Source organism: Schistocerca nitens, chromosome 9 (genome assembly GCF_023898315.1).
Source record: "Schistocerca nitens isolate TAMUIC-IGC-003100 chromosome 9, iqSchNite1.1, whole genome shotgun sequence".
Taxonomy (NCBI): Eukaryota; Metazoa; Arthropoda; class Insecta; order Orthoptera; family Acrididae; genus Schistocerca; species Schistocerca nitens.
Window position 1 is genome coordinate 21,239,676 of NC_064622.1, and position 27,380 is coordinate 21,267,055.

A 27,380-nucleotide genomic window follows, 5' to 3' on the forward strand; every position below is an offset into this window, starting at 1 on the left:
TCCTGCGCGATCTATAGCGTCAGGATTCCTCCAGGGTTGCGTGATAGGACCACTAATATTTTCTATATACATAAATCATGCGGCAGACAAGGTAGGTTGCATTCTGCGGTTGTTTTCTGATGATTTTACGGTATACGGGAAGGTGTCGAGGCTGAGTGATTGTAGGAGGATACAAGATGACTCAGACGAAACATCCAGTGGGAGTGATGAATAGCAACTAGCTCCGAATGTAGAAAAATGTAAGTTGATGCAGATGATGAGGGAAACAAACTCTTAATGTTCGGATACAGAATTAGTAATGCCCTGCTTGACACAGTCAGGTCGTTTAAATAGCTGGGAGTAACGTTGCAAAGCGATATGAAATGGTTCGAGTATGAAAGGATTGTGGCAGGAAAGGCGAGTCATCGACTTAGATTTATTGGAAGAATTTTGGGAAAGCGAGTTTCATCTATGTGAGAAGTGCGTTTCATCTGTAAAGGAGACAGCATCTAGGACGCTAGTGCGACCTAGTGTTGAGTACTGCTCGAGTATTTGTGATTGAACCAGATCGGATTAAAGAAATACGTCGTAGCACTTCAGATACGGGCTACTTGATTTGTTGTCGATAGGTAGGAACATTACGTAAGTGTTACAGAGATGCTTCAGGATTTTAAATGGTAATCCCTGGAGGAAAGGCAAAGTTATCGTCGAGGAACGCTATTGAGAAAATTTAGAAAACCGGCATTTGAAGCTGACTGCAGAACGATTCTACTGAAGCCAACAGACATTTCGCGTAAGGATCACGAAGATAAAACACTAGAAATTAGGGCACATACTGAGGCACAGAGTTTTTCCCTCGCTCTGTTTGAGAGTGGAACTTGAAAGGAAATGACTAGTATCGGTAGAGGATACCCTCCACCACGCACCGTGTAGTGGCTTGCAGAGTACGTCAACTGAAGATGACGATTGGGTGGGATATCGAAATATCGTGCAGAAAAATGGAATCAACTTTGTTGATCACCCCAAATCATTTAACCTGCAGCTCAGATCAGTTCGAACAACACGAACTGTTGCCGGCCGGTGTGGCCGAGAGGTTCTAGGCGCTTCAGTCTGAAACCGCGCGACGGCTTCGGTCGCAGGTTCGAATCCTGCCTCGGGCATGGATGTATGTGATGTCCTTGGGTTAGTTAGGTTTAAGTAGTTCTAAGTTCTAGGGGACTGATGACCTCAGATGTTTAAGTCCCATAGAGCTCAGACCCATTTGAGCCATTTTTTTGAACACGAACAGTTGTTATTGTAGAGATTGGTACTCGAGATGACAGCAGAAAAGTTATGGAAAAAAGAAGGAATGGGGACCATCGTATGTGAAGGTCCCACAAACCGAAAGCCTGTAACTATCGTCCACAGAGTCCCTGGCACAATCACTGACAATAAATTTCTCGAGAGTCTCTATGAACAGAATACAAGCAACGAAACGAGAAAGACGTGAAAATTCGCTTCAAAACGGGTCCCAAAGGGCGTGGCTACAACGATCAGGTTCTTGAGGTGACACCAAAACCTTATTAGAACTTCCTTAAAAAAAAAAAAGGATCTATATTGACTTCGAGTTACCTAATGTGAAAGACCACCGTCGTGAGTCAATATTATAAGTCTGGCGACTATGGTCACTCCGCCAAAACACGTAGAAACCACGACGCTACATGCGCCAAATGTGGCCTAGCCGTCTACAAAAAGTTCGAATCCAGGAAAAGACAATGGAATAAGTCAAAAGGAGGAGAGTATCAGACATACAGACAGTTACGAGACAGGCTCATAGACAGTCTTGAGTATTGTAATTAATGAATATACAGTGAATAACATTGAGAATAATAAAATACGCGACACTGCTGCAAGAAAGCACAAACCTATTCTCCCTCCACCATAAGCAGAAACGTCCAGCGTGCCATCTCATCGGGCCGACAACTGGATCTACTACCGTTACATGCGACACTAGCGGAGAGTTACACAAATACAATGGAGTATATTGATAACATGACCTTAAATAGATCGATACTTAACGAGGTAACAAAACTAATAAAGGAACACATGTTCTACCGAATTAAATTTCAGACTTCGTTAATCCAAAGAATAGAGGAATTAGAGGGCGAGTTAATAAATGATCCAGAACATTCAAATCCCGGCGAAAACTGCACCGCCGTATCAACAACCACCTCGAGAATAGACAATCCAAGCACTAGATCCAACACATAACACACAAGTGTCGAAAACCAAACACAACTAGAAATAACAAGTAAGAAGGGAAGTAAATACGATAAAAATAAGTGTGAGCGCTACATAAAACTTATGGCCTTTGTATCAGTAGGACTGTAGAACCCGGGCACAAGATCACCAAGCACTCTGACCAAACTACATATTACAGAATGCAACAACAAAAGCGGCGAGAAAAAGACGATAGACAAAGGAGGCACACAGAAAGCATCCTCGCATGAAACCCTACCGACACAAAAATCGCAATCGGAGACTGTGAGTACACAAAATATAATACATTATGAAAACAAAGGTGGTGACGATGAAAACGTAAATGTTTAAAATTACAGGCCCCCAATTGATACTTGTGACATACATAATCAAACGCACCAACAGATGGAACAACCACAACAATAACCGGTGCTCCCCTGGTAGGACAATATGCCACTTCACAATGCAACAATGCCACGAAAAAATAAGGCAATAAACCCTCACTAACATTCAATTCTCAGTCTTACAACAACAAACCGAATTAGAAGAAACCTACTCACAGTGTAACAGCTGGTATCGTAACATCAGTAAAACACAAAAAGAGTCTTCTGCAGGCGGCACAAAGTATTTTTAGATCTTTGCGTGTGACAAAAGAGCTGATTAATGCGTGTGACGTAGTGAAGGTAATGCAAGACCAAGATACACAGCACTCGCCACAAAACGCCGACCTCGGTCGCTTCTACGTTCAAGAGTGCCGCTACGAGGTCCGACGCGCCCATTACCAACGACGCCATTGCAAAAACAACCACCTCAATCCCAGAGATGCCAGCAACCGGCACCAACCCGATGGCATCCAGTATCACAAAGTCAGCGCTCATTGCAACCAACAATAGCTTCAGCTATAGTGGCTTGGAACTTAACATTAAACTAAGTAAATTAGAAAGAAAGGAAATCTCATATACAGCTCAAAGAATGCTGCTTAGGCAGCTGCATCCGAAGGATGACTGTTTCCCAACTACAGAGCAAACAGACAGAATCACCCTTAAAAAGAGAAACGTACTAACTGACTCCGATCGGTTCTCAGACTCAGTGCTGCAAGAAGAGAAGAAAGGTTTGACATGGATAAAATTTATGCCGACCATATCAGGGCACACCAATGGACATAAATCGACTAATATCAAACTGGTAGAAAATGCTAACAAGGGAACCTCCCCATCGCACCCCCCTCAGACTTAGTTGTAAGATGGCATAGTGGATAGGCCTTGAAAAACTGAACACAGATCAATCGAGAAAACAGGAAAAAGTTGTGTGGAACTATGAAAAAATAAGCAAAATATACAAACTCAGTAGTCAATGCGCAAGATATGTCACACCAAGGGTAATGTGAGCTCGGGAGCGCGGTGGTCCCGTGGTTAGCGTGAGCAGCTGCGGAACGAGAGGTCCTTGGTTCAAGTCTTCCCTCGAGTAAAAACTTTAATTTTTTATTTTCAGTTTATGTGACAAACTTTTTTGTTTTCATCACTTTTTGGGAGTGATTATCACATCCACAAGAAAACCTAAATCGGGCAAGATAGAAGAATCTTTTTACCCATCCGCCAAGTGTATAAGTTTGGTGGGTCGACAACATATTCCTGTCATGTGACGCACATGCCGTCACCAGTGTCGTATAGAATATATCAGACGTGTTTTCCTGTGGAGGAATCGGTTGACCTATGACCTTGCGATCAAATTTTTCGGTTCCCATTGGAGAGGCACGTCCTTTCGTCTACTAATCGCACGGTTTTGCGGTGCGGTCGCAAAACACAGACACAAAACTTATTACAGTGAACAGAGACGCCAATGAACGAACGGACAGTTCATAACTTTGCGAAAATAAAGAAAGTGAACTTTTCACTCGGCGAAAGACTTGAACCAAGGACCTCGTGTTTCGCAGCTCCTCGCGCTAACCACGGGACCACGGCGCTCCCGAGCTCACATTATCCGTGATGTCACATATCTTGCGCATGGACTACTGAGTTTGTATATTTTGCTTATTTTTTCATAGTTCCACACAACCTTTTCCTGTTTTCTCGATTGATCTGTGTTCAGTTTTTCAAGGCCTATCCACTGTGCCAACTTATAACTAAATCTGAGGGGGGTGCGATTGGGAGGTTCCCTTGTAAGTACACGTTAAACACCAATAGCATCACTAACGAATATTCCTAAACTGAATGCAATGAGGAGCAAGAAAGTTAGTATTGAACTCCCCAAAACAGTTAAAGACCTAAACAAGGATATACTTTGCCTACAAGAGCCATACAGCAACTAAGGCAAAATGACGAGCTTTCCGACAAATATAACAACATAACCGGCAGTCAAGACAGCAATTTTCATATTAAATACACACTTGGTAACAAGTGAACTTTAGTACCAAGGAAATATGTGGATAACTGCTTCATTGTATGCCCAATGCAGCCATTTCACAGCGTTCTACGTAAATTATATAAAGTTAGTAGCAGAATACGCACAAGGTAAGAAGGTACTCATGTACTCAGACAAACGCCAGGCCCGCCCTGTGGAATTCCAACACAACAGACGACAGAGGACGCATAATAAATGGCGTTACACAGGAAACGCGGCTACACGTATTTAACATAGAAGGGAACATACCGACACACAGTGGGCATGACGGATCGAAAAGTAATATAGAAATCACGCTCGTAAGTAACGCTGCCACAGGACGCATAATGGACTAGTAGGTCCAAGACCACATTACTGTCAGTGACCACAATGCAATCACTTTCAGACTAACAATACAAAACAAAACATCCAACACAGTACACACCTGACATTTAGTATTCCACAATCTGACTGGGAGAGACTAAGAGGAATAATAGGAATAGTACAAGACGGAAACGTCGAAACCATCGAGGGAAGCACTGAGTTCAAGGCACACATGCTTACCGATCTCATCACAAAAGCACAAAATACATCTATACCAAAAATACATAACACAAAACGCACACAAATACCATCGACAAATGAACTGACTGGGCTAAAACAAGAAATCCGAAGAGCGAGACGACTATACCAACGGTCAATAGCAGACAGTAATAGACGAAGAAGACTAGAAGCATAGACGCTCGTTAAAGACCAATACAAAAAATAATCGTTCAAAACACGTAAACACTGGGACAGACATATGGCATTGCAAATACAGACAAACATATAGGAGGAACCATACCAAATAACTACTGAAAACAAAGAGCCCAGTAGTTCTGGGAAGGCTAAGACAGGACGACGACGCGATGACCAAAGGATGAAGAGGAACAGCACAATTCCTGCTGCACAAGCTCCTACTTGCTGATATCGTCAACACTGACATCCACCAACAAGGAACGCTGCGAGAAGAGCTAAACGCACCACATAACACTGCCACAGTCACCTGTCCTTTTGAGCAAGAGGAGGTGGCGATAGCTATCTCGGGGCTCAAAAACAAGAAAGTGGTTGGATTAGACGCAATTCATTCAGAAATGTTAAAACAGATAATGGCTCAGATCTCCCCATTCCTTACAAATCTGCTAAACGACGCTCTAGGGCTGGGTCGTGTACCTACAGTTTCGAAGGTCTCCAAGGCAGTCATAATACACAATACAATTGTTATATACATACACCATGTTTTGGTCGTGGTGTCTGCTAACAAGAAAGAGCAAACGGAACACTTAAAACAATGACAAAATGGTGTCATAACAAAAAGACTCAAGATAGCCTACAACAAAACTACGTATACTTCACTGAGAGGGTCTCTCCAGAGAAACCATAGTGTTAGAATATGGGACACAAGCATTAAACAAGCAGTCACCACATGCTATCTTGGGGTACGCAAAGACGAAAAGCAAAATTTCCATGAACACATGCGCATTGTCACAAACAAACAAAAAAAAATACTATGCAAACTGGCAAGACCATATTCAGAACAATTTAAACTCCCCTAGTCAGTTACACGGACATACTATTGTGCTCTCTTCGAGTCGGTACCTAACTTCGCGGCCAGCACATGGGCTCACAGGTTAAGCCTACCAAGAAACCGGACCCTCGTCAGACGAGGACAAAGGAGCGGCTTACTTAGACTGTCGGGAGTTTTCGACACGACCTCAGTGGAATCACTTTGTGTGGTGCTCGGAATCTGCCATGTACACATTACGATAAGATATACATGTACTGCCTTAAGGTGGCAAGACACGATCAGATTCGAAAGAGCATTGGAGTACCAATTGACACGAAAAGCCAATCAAAAAATTGAAAGATAAATACCTGGCCAGTTGAGTGAGACACAAATGATAACGACAGCAGGCTACACTATTTCTTTCCCAGTGTAGCCGGCCGAAGTGGCCAGCGGTTCTAGGCGCTACAGTCCGGAACCACGCTGCTGCTACGGTCGCAGGTTCGAATCCTGCCTCGGGCATGGATGTGTGTGATGTCCTTAGGTTAGTTAGGTTTAAGTAGTTCTAAGTTCTAGGGGACTGATGACCTCAGCAGTTAAGTCCCATAGTGCTCAGAGCCATTTGAACCATTTTTTTCCGATGTAAGGGAAAACAGTTTTTTTGTTACAAGCTCCCAATTTTTAGATCAAAATTCATCTATGGAATACATTTCTCTTAAGGACCACGGAGATAAAATGCGGGAAGTTAGGCTTCATACGGAGGCATATACAGGGTGTTAGAAAAAGGTACGGCCGAACTTTCAGGAAAAATTCCTCACACACAAATAAAGAAGAGATGTTATGTGGACACGTGTCCGGAAACGCTTAATTTCCATGTTAGAGCTCATTTTAGTTTCGTCAGTATGTACTGTACTTCCTCGATTCACCGCCATGATTTCATACGGGATACTCTACCTGTGCTGCTAGAACATGTGCCTTTACAAGTAGGACACAACATGTGGTTCATGCACGATGGAGCTCCTCCACATTTCAGTCGAAGTGTTCGTACGCTTCTCAACAACAGATTCGGTGACCGATGGATTTGTAGAGGCGGACCAATTCCATGGCCTCCACGCTCTCCTGACCTCAACCCGCTTGACTTTCGTTTATGGGGGCATTTGAAAGCTTTTGTCTACAATACGCCATTCTCCAGGGCTGCATTAGCGCATCAGGGATTCCATGCGACGGAGGGTGGATGCATGTATCCTCGCTAACGGAGGCCATTTTGAACATTTCCTGTAACGAAGTGTTTGAAGTCACGCTGGTACGTTCTGTTGCTGTGTGTTTCCATTCCATGATTAATGTGATTTGAAGAGCAGTAATCAAATGAGCTCTAACATGGAAAGTAAGCGTTCCCGGATACATGTCCACATAACATATTTTCTTCCTTTGTGTGTGAGGAATGTTTCCTGAAAGTTTGGCCGTACCTTTTTGTAACACCCTGTATACATAATTTTCTTTTGGAGCCTGTTCAATGACTGACACGATTTTCCATGTCTACAACAAAAACGAAATGACTAGTAGTAGTAGTAGTTAGTAGTAGTAGTAGTAGTAGTAGTCGTAGTCGTACAGAGTAACCTCCGCCATGCACCATGCGGTGACTTGTGGAACATGTATGTAGATGTAGATTAAATAATCAGTTGTTTAAACTTACATTGCTATCTGTCCAATAGTTTGAGTTGTTAGAAAAAAGTTTTTGTTAATGCATTTTGCTTTGAGCCACTGGCAGCTTTAACAATGGGTAATAAAGGTTACTGTTTTTTCCATTGTTGCGGGTATAGACATCATTGTTCTTCTCAAAATGTGATGAATTTTTGATTACTAGTTTCATTAGCAAATATTGTTACGTCGGATGTCTACGCAAGAGTGCGGCAACCCCTCGTGCACATATGACATGCTTGTAGCCTACACGGCCCCTGTACGCCTCAGCATCGCGAGCTCTCCATGTCGCAGACATCACTGGGCACCAGGCGGAGGTGCCAACGCTGGCAGAGGCCACCACTTCCGAGGGACCTATTCGCGTTCGCACAACACTTGACAAGATTGACACGATTATTCCTCCACCATTAGTTAAAAAGGCCGGCGCATCGACTACAGGAGCCAGTTGTTCTGGCTTGGAGAGCCTCTCGTGGCCTCTGGACGGTGCTACTCACCTCATCGTCTCAGAACGCTGTCTAAGCCCATCGTAGGGATCAACGCCGCTGTTCTCAGCTTCCTTCGTTGTTTCTTTTGTGGTATTAAGCTGCATTAAGGATAGAATTTCTGTGGCTCTGTTGGACCTAATCAGCACGACACTGTCGGACCTTGTATTATTTGCCTGCATGTGGTGTTACTACAAACTAGAAACAGTCAGGCGACTTAAAAGCAGTTTGTCAAGCCACTGTACCACTACCTAGTGTGACGTATGTTTTGCCTTTCGTTCTTACCACCGAAGCGGACTTATTTTGTTCTAAAACTTTCTGAAACTCGGTAACTGTTTTCTCGTGTCCCATTGAGGTACACTTCAGATATGTATATTATTAACATGCAGTTAAAATGACTGACTTCTAGAAGAGGTACCTACAAGATGACTGCTTGCGATCACCACAATTATTCTTTCAAATGGTTCAAATGGCTCTGAGCACTATGGGACTCAACTGCTGAGGTCATTAGTCCCCTAGAACTTAGAACTAGTTAAACCTAACTAACCTAAGGACATCACAAACATCCATGCCCGAGGCAGGATTCGAACCTGCGACCGTAGCGGTCTTGCGGTTCCAGACTGCAGCGCCTTTAACCGCACGGCCACTTCGGCCGGCCAATTATTCTTTCGGCACGCTTTTGTCCAACCAGTTCTTTGTTTCTAAGTGACAAGTTACCCCAGAAAATTACCCCACAAGACATTACTGAGTGGAATGATGAAAAATATATTAGGAGGTTTTTTTTTTTTTCAAAACTAGCAATTATACACAGAGCAAAGCTAGCTGAAATTAACTGTTTGACCATTTCAGTAATATACACTGTTTTTAACAGTATATACAAACCCAAAAACTTGAAACGCTCTATCCTATTTATTGTCGACTGTTCATATGCTACATAGATGGTATGTATGAGTATTTGTTGTCCAGAAATGAATATAGCGTGTTTTCTCAAAATTAAGGGAGAGTCCACTTTTCAGAGACTCACTTAACAATTCTTTGAAAATAATGATTAACAATCCCCACTGTTCTTTTCTCTCTAACGGGATTTATTACAACACTAAGAAAAAGTACCAATTCTGCCTGTTGAATATTAAATGGTAGGCTATTCATATTGACAAGGAATAGGAGTGGATCAAAAATTACAGCCTGTGGGACACTCTTCGTGATTTCTACCCAGTCACATAGTGTTTCTATCCTTCCAAAGTTGCCTGAATTATACAGCCCAACTTTTTGCATTCAGATTGCTAAGTATGATTCCAATCAGTTATTTATGAATCCATAAATTGCGTAGCACAAATTTTTCCAAACGAGTATCATAATGTAAACAATCAAACGCTTTCCGGAGATCTCAAAAAATATCAACTCCCAATATTTCACTATTCAAGACTTGTAATGTTTGGTGAGTGAATTTATAGCATGCTCAGTTGAGCAACCCTTCTACAATCCAAACTGTGATGTGCTAAGCAAATTGTTTCTACTTAAATGTGAGACTACTCTTGAGTAAATACTGCTTCGAATATTTTGGAATACATCTTTAAGAAATTTGGACTATAATTATTTATGTCTTTCTTGTTACGTTTCTTCTGAACGGGTTTGTCAATTGCATACTTAAATCTGTCTGGGAAAATTCTCTGTGCAGGGATACGTTACTTGTATCACTAAGGGTAACACTGACTGTGAGTCAGAACAACTTTCCAAAATTCTATTTGAAATTCCATTAAACCTTATGAGCTTAAGGATGTCGGTGCTATTTGTAGTTGCTAAGAATTCTGTGGAATGCCATTGTAACATATTATCCTACCTGTTTGAACTGAGCCATTAAATCCTGTTTTAGTTGCTAGATATAGACAGTATTGTTAAAAACACGCACAACTTGTGAATTACCAATAAGAACCTTGTCATTCAACTTAAATGCGATGCTACCTTGTGCTTGACTAGTTGCCCTGTCTTCACTTTCACAGTGTGCTATCTAGTTTTATTATCTGTTTATTAATTTCTGTTAGAATGTGCATATTTGTGGACATTTTAATGACCTTACTTAAAGTATTACCATACTTTTTATAGAATGCAAGTAACATGTACCTTGATCAGCTAGTCCATAAACAACTGGGTACACATTAACTGTTTCAGCCTGAGCATTGTCTATAAAACCATGACTAAAAAGGGTCCTGGTATTTTACACCATCGAAATCAGATTGAAGCAGCCAAATAATGATTCCAGTTCATGTTTCCTATTAGACTGTTAAGGAATCAGCATTGACATCTTCACAAACTATGAACTGTTTCTTTTTGTCTGACAAGTAGCTCAATAATGAATCTAGATTTCTTATAAATAGCTGAAAGTTTCCTATAGGGTGTGTATAGAATGTTACATGCACAAGAGAAGTATTTTGCAGTAATAATCGACAAGCACAAGTTCTGATACACAGAAAGCTGCTTGTTTCAATATTTTCGACTTTGTGTCCACTTTAAAACATGTTGGCATGCCTCCTTTTTCCATGTTAACTCTACCCGAAAATAATGCAAGTCTATAATCCGTAACATTTAACTCCTCTATCAAAATGCTTACGTGCTGTTCGGAGAGGCACAGAACATGTATCACTTCATAATTTTCCTCATCTTCTAGGCGTACAATAAGCTCATCTATCTTGCTTTTCAACCTTGCAATAAAAAAAATGAATTTCATTTTTCTGTAAACTGTCACATGTTATGGTCCTGTTCTGCTCTAATTTCTTTCAATGATCTCTGTCTGTATCTTGATTCTAACGTAAAAAATGTGCCCCTTTGATTCCAGTAACGACAGGGATTTTGTCATTTATCTTTCTGACCCCCTTTATATTTTCTGCAAGGTGCTGAGGTAATCTTTCCTTCCCCCTCCTATTCAGATGCAGGCCATGATAAGTGTATCGCCCTCTCCCAATCGCAGCAACAAGCACGGACAGATATGAGACTTCGTTTCAGCGTAAAGCAAATCGCTTAGCTCTTTCTTCACACGGCTAACGGTCGTTTTAACACATGGTTGGTCATATCGGTTGCGAAACGATCGCCTTTAATGGTATATTATAAGATCCTAGCCAGGCTCTCTTACCCGTTTCTCCTACCGCGCGACCGCTACGGTCACAGGTTCGAATCCTGCCTCGGGCATGGATGTGTGTGATGTCCTTAGGTTAGTTAGTTAGTTAGTTAGTTAGTTAGACCCATAGTGCTCAGAGCCATTTGAACCTTTTGTTGTTGGTACCTTACTCCTTACTCACATCCTCTGTTGAGCAGGATGGCGAAGCGGCTAAGACGTCAGATGGATGATGGGGGGACGACGGTTCACGCTTTAGTTCCGCTACCCTGGGTGTCTACAATCGTGCACTGCGGCGTAGTGCGATACGCTGTCTCCGCGTCCACCATCAGCATAACAGACGCGGATTTCAGCTGCTCAACCAGGGACCAACAGGCAAGTATCTCGACCTAAAGTCGCAACATCTTTCAGCTCAGCCCACTCGGGTCTTCGACTCTGACTAAGCTTTCTATGGTGATATTATGTAGCTCGTTCAGGAGGAAGTGAGGAAACAATACAAGGATTCAAACTGATTCCGTCCGAACCAAGACAAAAGAAAAAAGGTGATTTCCGTAATAAAACTGACAGGGCAGATCGAATTATTACAAATGGACATTACGCGGCTAAGCGGTGAACTGCAGGCATCTAACACCTCAGCATTAGTAAGCGAAATTGATAAGCTCAAGGCGAATCCCCACACCAACTGCTGCAGGTGTTTTGTGGCTGTTTTCGTGGAACACAGAAGTCGAGCATAGCCCCTTTAATTCAGAAAAAAGTTAGAAGAAAATACAATCTTTGTGAAATCAATAGAAAACAAAGACACTGTTGCTGTCGTCTTCAATCCTGAGACTGGTTTGATGCAGCTCTCCATGATACTCTATCCTGTGCCAGCTACTTCATCTCCCAGTACCTACTGCAACCTACATCCTTCTGAATGTGCTTAGTGTATTCATCTCTTGGTCTCCCTCTACGATTTTTACCCTCCACGCTGCCCTCCAATACTAAACTGGTGATCCCTTGATGCCTCAGAACATGTCCTACCAACCGATCCCTTCTTCTAGTCAAGTTGTGCCACAAACTTCTCTTCTCCCCAATCCTATTCAATACTTCCTCATTAGTTATGTGATCTACCCATCTAATCTTCAGCATTCTTCTGTAGCACCACATTTCGAAAGCTCTATTCTCTTCTTGTCCAAACTATTTATCGTCCATGTTTCACTTCCATACATAGCTATACTCCATACAAATACTTTCAGAAACGACTTCCTGACACTTAAATCTACACTCGATATTAACAAATTTCTCTTCTTTAGAAACGATTTCCTTGCCATTGCCAGTCTACATTTTATATCCTCTCTACTTCGACCATCATCAGTTATTTTGCTCCACAAATAGCAAAACTCCTTTACTACTTTAATTGTCTCATTTCCTAATCTAATTCCCTCAGCATCACCTGACTTAATTCGACTACATTCCATTATCCTCGTTTTGCTTTTGTTGATGTTCATCTTATATCCTCCTTTCAAGACACTGTCCAATCCGTTCAACTGCTCTTCCAAGTCCTTTGCTTTCTCTGGCTGAATTACAATGCCATCGGAGAACCTCAAAGTTTTTATTTCTTCTCCATGGATTTTAATACCTACTCCGAATATTTCTTTTGTTTCCTTTACTGCTTGCTCAATATACAGATTGAACAACATCGGAGAGAGGCTACAGCCCTGTCTCACTCCCTTCCCAACCACTGCTTCCCTTTCATGTCCCTCAACTCTTCTAACTGCCATCTGGTTTCTACAAAGTCACTACAACACTCAAAAGCATATGACAGGTGCAATTAACCCTAGGACGAATGGTTTAAAATTAACTTCACAAGAATAACAAAAATAACAACCACCATTGCTGTATTCGTAACAGATGAATCCCTGCAAGCCTGCCAGAGGTTGGAACAAAATACCTGTAAAATTCCACACATTGTGGATCGACACTAAAAATAGGACCACGCATATTTATGTATGACTCAACAGAATGTGCTCGTACATCTTAGAAACGAAGACAACCAGAAGAAGGCTAGACTGCACTTTAAAGATGAGCCGGGATGTGAAGACGCTGTTCTCCAAGTGTTGGAAGTAGGTCCCAGAGTAGGCAATTTATTGTTACCCCTTAACAAAGATAGTATATTGGCTTCACACCGCAGAATGTGAAAAATTCTGTGTCTTCGGTCACACAACCAAGTGATCTGAAACAAAATGGATGTGTTCCCACTGTGCTGACCACGCTAACAAAAAGAAAGTCTGCAACAAGACGGCTGAAAAAGCGATGTACATCCCGTACCTTAAAAGTGACCTACAATGGCTTTGACAGATTATTAATGTGTGCAGAACCACGAATACTTTTGAATGTGTGCAGTTGAGATGGGAAAAACCGATAGGTTAAAAGAGATACTGGTATTTTATTCCTGAACAGTCGGTCTTTTCTTGTATTTGTTTGGTCTCGATAACAACAGGTGTTTTCTTTTTACTAATAACCGAGTAAAAAACCAAAATATGAATTAGCTATAGCAGAAATGCTAAAATTTTTCATTTTTAAATTATACTTTTAAAAAAAAACTGGTAGAAGCTGCCCTCGGGGAAGATCAGTTTGGATTCCGTAGAAATGTTGGAACACGTGAGGCAATACTGACCCTACGACTTATCTTAGAAGCTAGATTAAGGAAAGGCAAACCTACGTTTCTAGCATTTGTAGACTTAGAGAAAGCTTTTGACAATGTTGACTGGAATACTCTCTTTCAAATTCTGAAGGTGGCGGGGTAAAATACAGGGAGCGAAAGGCTATTTACAATTTGTACAGAAACGAGATGGCAGTTATAAGAGTCGAGGGACATGAAAGAGAAGCAGTGGTTGGGAAGGGACTGAGACAGGGTTGTAGCCTCTCCCCGATGTTATTCAATCTGTATATTGAGCAAGCAGTGAAGGAATCAAAAGAAAAATTCGGATTAGGTATTAAAATCCATGGAGAAGAAATAAAAACTTTGAGGTTCGCCGATGACATTGTAATTCTGTCAGAGACAGCAAAGGACTTGGAAGAGCAGTTGAACGGAATGGACAGTGTCATGAAAGGAGGGTATAAGATGAACATCAACAAAAGCAAAACGAGGATAATGGAATGTAGTCGAATTAAGTCGGGTGATGCTGAGGGAATTAGATTAGGAAATGAGACACTTAAAGTAGTAAAGGAGTTTTGCTATTTGGGGAGCAAAATAACTGATGATGGTCGAAGTAGGGAGGATATAAAATGTAGACTGGCAATGGCAAGGAAAGCGTTTCTGAAGAAGAGAAATTTGTTAACATCGAGTATAGATTTAAGTGTCAGGAAGTCGTTTCTGAAAGTATTTATATGGAGTGTAGCCATGTATGGAAGTGAAACATGGACGATAACTGGTTCAGACAAGAAGAGAATAGAAGCTTTCGAAAAGTGGTGCTACAGGAGATTGCTGAAGATTAGATGGGTAGATCACGTAACTAATGAGGAGGTATTGAATAGGATTGGGGAGAAGAGAAGTTTGTGGCACAACTTGACTAGAAGAAGGGACCGGTTGTTAGGACATGTTCTGAGGCATCAAGGGATCACCAATTTAGTATTGGAGGGCAGCGTGGAGGGTTAAAAATTGTAGAGGGAGACCAAGAGATGAATACACTAAACAGATTCAGAAGGATGTAGGTTGCAGTAGGTACTGGGAGATGAAGAAGCTTGCACAGGATAGAGTAGCATGGAGAGCTGCATCAAACCAGTCTCAGGACTGAAGACCACAACAGCAACACATAAAAAAAAAAAGTAATTTTTATTCGTAAAATTTACATTGGTCTGAAACCGGTCGTGACAGTAAATAGGAAATGCAATCAGTGCTATTTTAGTAACAGTGCCTATAGAAACGAGCAACAATCTCGTGAAATAAGAACTGGTAAACAGACAATATTGCCCTTGTTAGAAAATGAAACTCCTACAGCCGTCCTCATGGTCTTCCAGTCTCGGCGCTTCAATGCGCCATCTTCGGGCCTCAGTTGATGCTGAAGAGTTATCACGACCCATATATTCGCTGCATCATTAGTGGCCAACAGTCTGCGTAAATCAATTATATCTATAACTGTGATGTCAGCACTCCAACCATCAACTACAGCAGTTCATAGTTTGAATAAACCAGTTATGTTGGCCACTGATGCAGTGTATATATGGATCGTGGTAAGAATTTTTCAACTTCAGTTTTTAATTTTTTCACTGACTATTCGTAATGCCCAAACAGTGGTATGGTCCCAGATTACGACACGAATTTTGAGCACAGTTTCAAAAAATTAGAATCAGTATGAGAGTGGTGGTGGTTTTTTTTGTAGTATTCAGCCACTTATCGCGTTTCGAGAAAAGCAGCAAACGGCCGACGGAGTAAGTTTTCTTTTATTTCTCTATTTAATTAATACTTTGATTCTATGTTTCTTGTAACAGAGTGAAAAATTTTCAATCTTTGTTCCATTTCCATGTTGTTTACAGGATATAACACGAATGAAAAATCGAAAATCGGTTATTTCAGACACCCGTTATTTTGAGCGGATTTAACAGTCAGGTTAAAGTGGTGTGGAAAAAAATCCGATATTACTGAAAATCGGATGTTTTAGCGGTAACCGTCACCCCTAGTACGGAGACGAAAGTCAGCTCGGGCGGTTACCGTAAAGAACGGCTTCGATAAAAAAAAAAAAAAAAACTCAGAACCAAAGACCCACAGACCTGCAGGTTTCACCCCTTTGCCTACCCGCTGTCGCGCGACTGCTCGGGCTATGGTAGGTAAGAAGGTTGGTCGCGCGTCGAGCCACTGAGATGTTTCGCGGTGAGCTCGAACCTGCGCAAAATGTTGCGTCGTATGAAGAGTTTATTTCGGCACAACGTAAGGAACTGCGAAGTAATAAACAACGTTTGGGCACAATTCATAATTTTTAAGATGTATGGAAAGTAACCAGTGGACAAAGATGATTTACTATTTGCATGTGTGTAATGTAATGTACAAGTAAGGAATTGTAAATTAATACTTAGTTGAAATTAGTTGTATTTGGGGAACACATCTGCATCATACTTTGCAAGCCATCTGACGGTGTGTGGCGGAGGGTACCTCTTATACTGATAACTGATCATTTCTTTCCTGTTCCACTTGCGAAAGGCGCGTGGGAAGAACTACTGTCAGCAAACCTCCCCATTATCTGTAATTTCTCGAAATTTTTCGTTGTGGTCATTTCGCGCGATATATGTGGAAGGAAATAACATGTTCTCCGACCTTTTCCGAAATTAGTCTCTCAAAATTTCAATAGTAAACCTCTCTGTGATACGGAACGACTCCCTTGCGGCGTCTGCCTCTGGAGTTTGTTGAGCACCTCTGTAACGTTCTCGCGCCGACTGAACGATGCCACGACGAAACGCGCCGCTCTTCGTTGGATCGTCTCCGTCTCTTCTAAGAGTCCTACCTGGTGAGGGTCCCAGGCTCATGAACAATACTCAAGAGTCGGTCGAACAAGCGCCTTGTAAGCCACTTCTGTAGTGGATGAATTATGTTTCATGAATATTCTTCCTATGAATCTGTCTCGCATCAGCTTTTCCTTCTATTGTTTTACATGGTCATTCCACTTATGGTCGCTGCTCCTACATATTTTACGGCAGATACTATTTCATGCAAATCGTCTTCAATACCGTAGTTGTACAGCAGTTCTTTTCCTATATAAGTGTAATATGTTATCAATCCTCTGTAGTTCATTCTGCAAACGATTCTGTCTTCTTGCGCTGCTACCTTCTTAGACAACCGCATCAGCTGAGAACAGTCGCTTTCTACTAGATCATTTATATACCTAATGGACCCATCACACTTCCTGTGGTAGTCCCGAAATTCCCTTTACATGTGTCAATTTTGTTCTTTTAAGAGCAAGGAAGTCTTAAATCCATTCGCAAATCTGGTTCAATTGGCTCTGAGCACTATGGGACTTAACTTCTGAGGTCATCAGTCCCCTAGAACTTAGAGCTACGTAAACCTAACTAACCTAAAGACATCACACACATCCATGCCCGAGGCAGGATTCGAACCTGCGACCGTAGCGGTCGCGCGGTTCCAGACTGTAGCGCCTAGAATCGCTCGGCCACACTGGCCGACGGTACGACTACAAATCAACAAGTAGCGTAGAAACACCATGAGGTCAGTTGAGCGTTGTGTGTTTTGTACAAAAGCCCTCCACAACAGTAGCATATGCATTTTTAACGCAGTTAAATACAAATACGTTCTACGGAGTTCTGGCTCGAAGTTATAAAACCGCAAGACATGGCTGTAATGTAATCCATGCCTCCACTATTACGCTCTTCTACTCCTCGTCCTCTTCTCTCCGCCTCAAACCATCCCCTCTCCGCAAATATATTTATATCGCTCTATTCCTCACCCCCGACCTCTCCCTCTCCCCTTCACCCCTCTCCCATTCCATTTATACTTCTCCCCCCGTGTGCTTCCCCTCTACCCCTCCCTCTCTTTCCCAAAGCAGAAAATTTACAATTCCGTAGAGTGGAGGGATTTTAGTTCTTATGATAGAGGGCAAATGCAGGAAGACGAATTTCCAGTGAAGGCAGGTTCATGACATGGACCAGCGCGAAACACCGTCATAGGGCAGCTACGAGAGATGCAGATTCTGGGACTCGCCAGGATATTTGCAGCAGGAGACTCATGGAATTCAGGGGTCCGATTAAAACCATTTATTTGCGATCAGACTAACTACTACCCTGAAAGCTAATTCTAAACACTATAAAAAGCAAAGTAGGCAGTTGGTTGCACAACAGAAGTCAGTGTTCGAAGCCATGGGGCCTATGCTAACAAAGTAGCGAATAATAGCAGCACGTTAAGTATAAATTCGAGAGCAACATTCCAAGTGAGGAAAACAGGCATATCGGAGCTTACCGAGGCTGGCCCCAGCGATCTGACAGAACTTCCTGAATACAACACGTGTTTTAAAGAATCGTGGCAGCGCGCCATTTCTCCCTTCCTATAGTCGACCCACCAGTCCATCGTTACTTAACGAGCTTCAGCCAATCTGGCGAGTCGTTCTGCACTTCCAGGGCGCCTCCGGCCAACCACATTTAGATTCTTCCCATACTCTTACTCGATAGGCAAGAATACTTCTGGATTTTACATTAACAGACTCCAAGTTTGGTATCAATACCGTTCAACTAAAAGCCAAACGTCTCTGCCACTCCTATTATGGCCAGCAACAGCAGTGTTTCACGTCACTTTACCCCGCCCTCAGCACTTCTGTGGGAGGGGACTGCTGTAGCAGCACTCTAACCAGCGTAAACCCACTGACGTTGCAGTTCTCAGGAGCAAGTATCGAGCTTGCTGCCTCTGCTAATATGTGCCTTTTCGTGGCCATCTTCTACAACGACGCGTTACGACAGTGTCTGGACGGTGGACGGAGTTACCAGTTGATTCTCTGAAGTGAATCTTCTCCCCTGGGACAGCTTCACAGAGCGTCTGCAATTTGCACACCCTAGTGTTACTATTTATCTCCGGTAACCTAAGCGCTGCCTCATTTGCCTGCACTGTGCACTGTGGCTCTGATTTCCTACCTTTTAGTGCCCTTGATGGCTCCAAATAGCCTTAAGCGTTACAGTGTAGAAGTCATTATGTCATCAATATATGACACTAACATTAGTGATATTTGAAGTACATAATTCGTTCACAATTGAAATTCCGTCAATGATTAAAAAATTTACTAGTTAATGTACAATTAACCAAACATCCGAGATTTTATTACAAAATATGACTACGTTAGACTCTACATTGAAGCTTACGAAATAAATGGATGAACGTATGAGTGTCTGACTGAATAACTCCAATATTCACTCTACAGATGACTTTAAGGAGTAGAATACTGATAAAACCCGCCCATTCAGATATATTTAACCACCCAGATACATTTACCTGTTTGTATTTTACCACACGCAATTTCTCTTTCTGAACCTGTGGTCCCAGTTGTTTTAATACGTGTATATCTGTACATTCTGAGTTTTGACATGAAGCTTTTCCCAATACTCTCAATGATTTAGTTATACTGCCGGGCTGGAAGTTGAACCGCAGCCCTTCAGAATAGGAGCAGAGTGTGGTAAGCACTGCACCACCCCACTCGCTGAGCTCCTGAATGTCTACTTGTTTTAGACACATTTGGCATTCTCAGTACCTGAGGAAGTGTCAACACACTTTTCCGCGTCACGACATGTGTCTCAGCCGGTGTGTGTGTAGCTGGGCGTGGCCTGTCTCCTTTTCTGAGAGAGCGCCGCTGCAACAGACAAAGGCGGCTCTAGCCACAAGCCCCCTTGTAGTCTCCATTGTCTGCACAGCCAATTACCTGCATGAACCGCTGCACAGGCGAGTAAAATTACGGGCTCGAGGGCCGAGCTGTGCAGAATGCAGTTCAGATGCAGGATGTTAGCCCGAGAGCTGGAAAAAACAAAAGCCTGCGTACTGTCTTCCATTTTCCATGATCTTCACAGTCGACGTGCTTGTCAGCAACGAGATCGTTGGATTCAGCCAAGATCCTGATCTCGACAATATATTGATTTCGTTTAGATGTCTCTTGTTACCCATTTTCGCGGTACACAAGGAATTTAGCGTGCTGGAGATTCTCAGGCGTACGTTTCGTGTGAAAGCCCTATAATGACACTCATTAGAAGTGAAATGTGCGTGTGGAAATTTTGGCCGGGAGTTTTCATTCGACGAAATTTCTGCGATTTGCGCGTCGATGAGATGAAATGATGAGGACAACACAAACACACAGTTCCGAGAGGAGAAAATTCCCGATCCGGCCGAGAATTGAAGCCAGGGTCCCTCGGTCGAAACCCAGCAACGCCAACCACGAGCTGCTGACACGCTCTGAGAGTCTGGTGTAGAAGATCATTCACACAGAAATCACAGTAGCACTATCATCCAGTTAATGAAATCGTTATGTTTAAAATTTTAGTTAGGATAGAAATCTATCGATATTGCCCTCTAGTGCTTCTACAACACCAACTACTCACTCTTACTCTGACGTAACAGTACACCTGCTTCACATCGGGTTCCCATTGACAAGATATATCTGCTTAAAGGTAAGATTGTAACGCCGGAAATGCATATCCTCCTATTTCCATCTAATGTACTATTAATTTTTTCCTTATTTTATTACCTGAAGATATGACATTACTGTGTCTTCATATATTGTATTTGTTTCACTATATATATATATATACGCATTTATGTTGATGTATAATTGGTTTGTTTTGTAAGTATTATTTGTATTTTTACGCTGGGTCTTGCCTAGGGAAACTATGCTATCGAACGATTACATCGATAGGTCGTGTGGAGAACCAAAGTGTTTACGATCTTTGAGAGTGTTAACTCTGCCGCGTGGAGCGCGGGCAGAAAGGGTCTGGCTGGAATAGGGCGGTGGAGCAGGTGTGTTGTGTGACGCTCCCGCGAGCTGCCGCGCTTTCGGGGTTTGGTAGCATGTAATTGCGTTCGACTTGCTATGATACACTCCTGGAAATTGAAATAAGAACACCGTGAATTCATTGTCCCAGGAAGGGGAAACTTTATTGACACATTCCTGGGGTCAGATACATCACATGATCACACTGACAGAACCACAGGCACATAGACACAGGCAACAGAGCATGCACAATGTCGGCACTAGTACAGTGTATATCCACCTTTCGCAGCAATGCAGGCTGCTACTGTCCCATGGAGACGATCGTAGAGATGCTGGATGTAGTCCTGTGGAACGGCTTGCCATGCCATTTCCACCTGCCACCTCAGTTGGACCAGCGTTCGTGCTGGACGTGCAGACCGCGTGAGACGACGCTTCATTCAGTCCCAAACATGCTCAATGGGAGACATATCCGGAGATCTTGCTGGCCAGGGTAGTTGACTTACACCTTCTAGAGCACGTTGGGTGGCACGGGATACATGCGGACGTGCATTGTCCTGTTGGAACAGCAAGTTCCCTTGCCGGTCTAGGAATGGTAGAACGATGGGTTCGATGACGGTTTGGATGTACCGTGCACTATTCAGTGTCCCCTCGACGATCACCAGTGGTGTACGGCCAGTGTAGGAGATCGCTCCCCACACCATGATGCCGGGTGTTGGCCCTGTGTGCCTCGGTCGTATGCAGTCCTGATTGTGGCGCTCACCTGCACGGCGCCAAACACGCATACGACCATCATTGGCACCAAGGCAGAAGCGACTCTCATCGCTGAAGACGACACGTCTCCATTCGTCCCTCCATTCACGCCTGTCGCGACACCACTGGAGGCGGGCTGCACGATGTTGGGGCGTGAGCGGAAAACGGCCTAACGGTGTGCGGGACCGTAGCCCAGCTTCATGGAGACGGTTGCGAATGGTCCTCGCCGATACCCCAGGAGCAACAGTGTCCCTAATTTGCTGGGAAGTGGCGGTGCGGTCCCCTACGGCACTGCGTAGGATCCTACGGTCTTGGCGTGCATCCGTGCGTCGCTGCGGTCCGGTCCCAGGTCGACGGGCACGTGCACCTTCCGCCGACCACTGGCGACAACATCGATGTACTGTGGAGACCTCACGCCCCACGTGTTGAGCAATTCGGCGGTACGTCCACCCGGCCTCCCGCATGCCCACTATACGCCCTCGCTCAAAGTCCGTCAACTGCACATACGGTTCACGTCCACGCTGTCGCGGCATGCTACCAATGTTAAAGACTGCGATGGAGCTCCGTATGCCACGGCAAACTGGCTGGCACTGACTGCGGCGGTGCACAAATGCTGCGCAGCTAGCGCCATTCGACGGCCAACACCGCGGCTCCTGGTGTGTCCGCTGTGCCGTGCGTGTGATCATTGCTTGTACAGCCCTCTCGCAGTGTCCGGAGCAAGTATGGTGGGTCTGACACACCGGTGTCAATGTGTTCTTTTTTCCATTTCCAGGAGTGTAGTTTCTGACACGGTGTCGCGGACGGGAAGCATTAGCTGGCACACATCAAGAGCCCGTTTCGCCTGGTGACCGTGTCGAGAAGAAGGCGCGCCAACATCCAGCTTCTGACGACCGACAATGAGTGACTGACGCCACCTCCTCGATCGACGACTTCAAACCTTCAATCAACCAACAAGGAAGACTAAAAGCACGTAAAGTTTTAGAACTGTATGGCAGACCTCAGCTTCTCAAACTGTAGCATTAGCAAATTACAGCAACTTAGCATGAACCTGTGTTGCTCATTGTCCCAATTGCATTACCAAGCAGGGTCCCTTCCTTTTCCGGAATGAACACGAGTGTCGTTGAAATTAAAACGCCAGCATTAAAGTAATATCATTCGATTTCACTGCTTTAATTTCAAAGTTCAGTTAAGGTATTCATAGCTGGCTACAATATTTAGATTACACAAGCACAAATTAAGAGTGCGAGTTTTGTTACCGTATTTTAGCTTGCCTGTGACTGCAGCTCAGCTTGGTACGTACTAAATTTTACTATTGTTAATTGTTCAGAATCATTTAATTCAAGTTCAAAGTTAAATCTCTTATTTCTAAATTGCGCAGATTCAAGTAGCTTTTGAAATTATTGTTGAGGTAGCCCAAGACTAACCTTATATTATTGAATTTCGTAGTGCTTCGGAAACAAAGTTCACTATTAACTTCAGTCACTAAATTAACTTTCAATTTTCCGGTTTTATTAATTCTTTTGCTAAATTAAGTCGGAGTGTAGCGAAATTTATTACTTCTGACAAACACACAACACGTGGCAACCTTCAAGTTGCCACGCTTTTAGTGATAATTATATGTGCAATAACCTTTCTTTTTCAGTTATTATAGTAGTTGTCCATAGGAGCGGCGACCGTAATTTTCCGCAAATCTCAAATATCTAATTAACGCCAGTTAATTGTTAACGTAACGGCCGCACATTTACTTTCTTTATTAACTTAACTCCTTTTCAAAATTAATTTCCACCAGTTTCATTTGCATTTTTCCTTTCATTTAGATGTAACCCTTTCCTCCCTCTTTACCGACAGATTAACTTCGGTGACGATTGATTTTCCCAAATTTCCATTAGGTGCACGCGGTTTAATTTTTCACTGTCATTAAGGTCGATAAGTGAGGGGGGAGGTTACAAGTTCTCGAACGTAAGGCAGAGGAAGCGCAAGTATGTACCCTGTATTTTCTAACATTCAGATAAATATGCCGTTTTTATACCATACATTATGAACAGTGCTTCGGAAGGGTAATGCATGGTCAGTGAGAATTTGAACATATTCAACCCTTAGTCAAAGATCTCTTTTTCGCTTGGCAAACTGTGATATACGTGTTTTCTTTTTATGTGTACCGTACTCTCATGTAACTGACATCATCATTAGTGTTACTTGGATGATGGAAATTTAACGAAAATTGTTCTTTTCAAGAGAACTCAGGATTGTGTATATGTCCTCAGTTAGGTTATGCGAAATAATTCTAGACAAATGCCGCAATTGTTCCTTACCATGGCTGCTTGATTCCCAGTTTTCTGCTAATTACACGTAATTTTGAGTCAATATCCAGTTAAGATTACCACCACCACCACCACCACCACCACCACCACCACTGTCACTAGTAAATATGTTTAAGCTAGTACTCGCTGCACACGTAGTGATATGTTGTAATACTGAGAAAATCTAGCAAAACACTGAAGAACTTATATTCCTTATTAATTGTAAATTAGGTCCCACTGTGTCACTAAAAATCAGATACGAAAGTTCTAAGGCGTTCAGTAAGTATTAATTGCTGTAAACATCAGTCAAGGAACTGGCTCTAGCATTCCCATTACTGTAGTGTATCGTCCTCACAGTTACTGCCTACAGAAATGACTCGCTGAAAAATGAAAACGCCATGCTCTTCTAACAATCTTCTTCATATGATCTTACGTGTAGACATTGTGCCTCGCGGTATCACCCATGATCCGTATCGTAATTTGATTGTCCATGTAAGAATATGAAGTGGAAGCACAAAATTTTGTTCTCTTCATCTATTCTTTTCTCTTATGTCACACACCACGTTTATCACACGCTAAGAAATAACAATTTCACATAATCTCAGCTGCTTGTAAACAATGAATATGAAGACGTTTCCATTACACACTTCGACAGTTCCATGTCACGTGAGAGGGAATTTCAGTTGCTTAACGTCGATAGGTTTTCTTCCTTAATTTCCAGTCCACATAGGGCCTCTGGCCGTTACAAAACCATCGGTATTTTTCAACCAAATTTTTGTGAACCGTAATCTGGGGAAAGGCATAAACTAGAAATATTTGGGAAGGGACTACCAATTACCTGACAATTAAGGGAACCTACTGAAAGCTTTTGTTGGAATAGAGAGATCTGGGGGTTTCTGAAATGTATTACTGTGGTAAGATGAAATTATTATTTTTAACTGCACAAATAAATAAATCTCGATATCTGTAATCTTGAGCCACTGACTTTCTGTACCTATGAAAGAAACTAAAGAGGCAAGGACATCGGTTATACACCGTTGTAATGACATATTTTCTAGAAAAAATATGAGTAAATACGCAATCTAGGACAAGAGCAATCTGCCTCTTAATATGAAAGGTATGATTCCCAGGTTTCATCTTCTCCCTTACCTCTCATTCTCATCACCAATACAAACACGATACTTTACATGTCTTTATTACAGTCACCAACACTAGTGAAGTTTACTTAAGATACAATATTCACACCTCGGGAAAGAAGAAAAGGTGCCACTGTGCAAGAAGAATGAAAACTGTTGTGAATGTAGTAATTGAATGCTACTATCAGTTAAACCCAAACATCCATGGTAGCAGACATGTGTTTCCCTGCTATAGTTCCTCAAAGTTGATTGATATTTGCTAATGAAACGCCTGTTTGACAGAGCGGTACTATAATGGAAATAGGGCAACACAGCGAGATATAATATATGACATTTAATAAGAGTGTATAACAAAATGTTGCTTAACTCTGCCACAATTGCACCTGTGGCACTTGATGCGCTAAACCTAATACAATGAGAGCTAAATAATTTTTGGTATCTTGTCAGTATACGCCGCTGTCACTACAATTGATAGTGGTGATTACAGACACTCTTGAAACTCCATAAACAGCGACTGCTAAGTGGAAAGATAGTCTTCAGATACCTGCCTTAGCTGACTGCAGGCACTGGACTGAACTCTCTAACTGTTGGGGTGCTCGCAGCAAGTCGCGTTTTCGTGTAGCCCACATTGCACAGCGTTCGGTATGGTGGCTGTCCACACTCTCGGAGGACGTTTACGATACGCTGAGGGAAGTGGTGCACATACAAGAAGAGGTCCGCTTTTGTGAGCGGCTTCTGGAGGATGCGGTACAGGGTTGAGACACACAGGACGCGACGTGAGACACAGGAAGTGGGTCACTGATTCAGAAAATGCGGGATGTCTGTATTCGCGTGTGCCCATGTGCTAAGGACTGCTTACTTTCCGATACAGACTCTGGACCTGGCAATGTTCAGACCACAGTGAAAGCTCCTGGACACCAAAAAATACAAGGCACAGAGGCTACAAAACTTTTAAGAATGTACTTATAATGGCTCACAGTCTACCATTCAGGCTTAAATAAAAATGGAAGATCAATTTTATCAAAAAGACTTTTTTTTAAAAATCGCTTATCTTCGTCTTTCACAGCCTAAAATGAATGAAGATTAAAGCCACATTGCCTTCCACGACTGTATGAACCGATATGTTCAAGCAGACTAAAACTACGTGTGGTTCTGGCGGCGTCATAGAGGAGTGTAGTTATAAACTGAAGGTGCAGAGTTCAAAGCTACAAGCTTCAATTTCTTTTTATCATTTCTACAAAATCACCAGAAAGAGAAGACGACGAAATTTCGGACAATGTGCACCCAAATTATGAAATCGAGTGTGAGGGTAACGACACAGCTGGCCTCACGGCATATCGGCTTCTGTGTAATTCAAATATTTTTCTACGTGTCCCTGTGGCTAAGCCATGTCTCCGCAATATCTTTCTTCCAAGAGTGCTAGTCCTGAAAGTTTGCAGGAGAACTTTGTGGTACTTGGCAGGTAGGAGATGAGATACTGGCGGAAGTAAGGCTCTGGTGACGGTTGCTCGGATAGCTCAGGCGCAGCCTGACCTCAGTAGGCGAGCGGTGCGGATATCCCGTATTTCCGCCCACGGAGCGCGAAAACTTTTTTGTTTACCTTCTGCAGCCGTTACTTGCACGCCGCGTTGTACTCCAAATGAACAGTGAAGAATTTCTGTAAAACAACATTCCGTTTCACGTTCCGCAATGACTACGCAAGACCAAAGGCATTCGAGTTACAGTGCTTTCTTGGTTATGTAGCCAAAATCCCGGTGAATGACACGATGGGCATCCTCTCATTTGTACAGAACAGCACGATGTATGTTAGTCAGCGACGACGCGACTTGTGATAAGATCTTCGGAATACACAGGAGGAACTCCGTTCCTGCCACGCCGATAGTAAGGTCGGAACCGACTGTGGAGAAGTCCTGCGGGCACCGTGGCCGCGGTTCATTACGACCCCTGCCCTCGGACTCCACCGGTGGATGGACGTATACCCCCCATTGTTCTCCTCTCCCCTCCTCCCCTTATAAAGTACATATACTGTAACTAAGTTTCTCTGCTGTTCATGGTGGTTTTGCACTTGCCCACGAGAGGCAAAGGTTCCGAGTTAAGAGTCCGCGTCCGGCACACAGTTTTAATCGGCCAGGTAGTTTCATATCAGCGCACAGTGTGCTGCACAGTGAAAAATCCATTTCTGTCTGCCCATGTAAGGCTGAACAGTTATTTGTGTAACTACGTAATAAAGCCCCACACTGTTCAATCAAAATCGTGGAACTCGTGACCTACATCTTTGTTTCAGTGACGCAGACAAGACCGAATTCTTTCCAAACAAAAG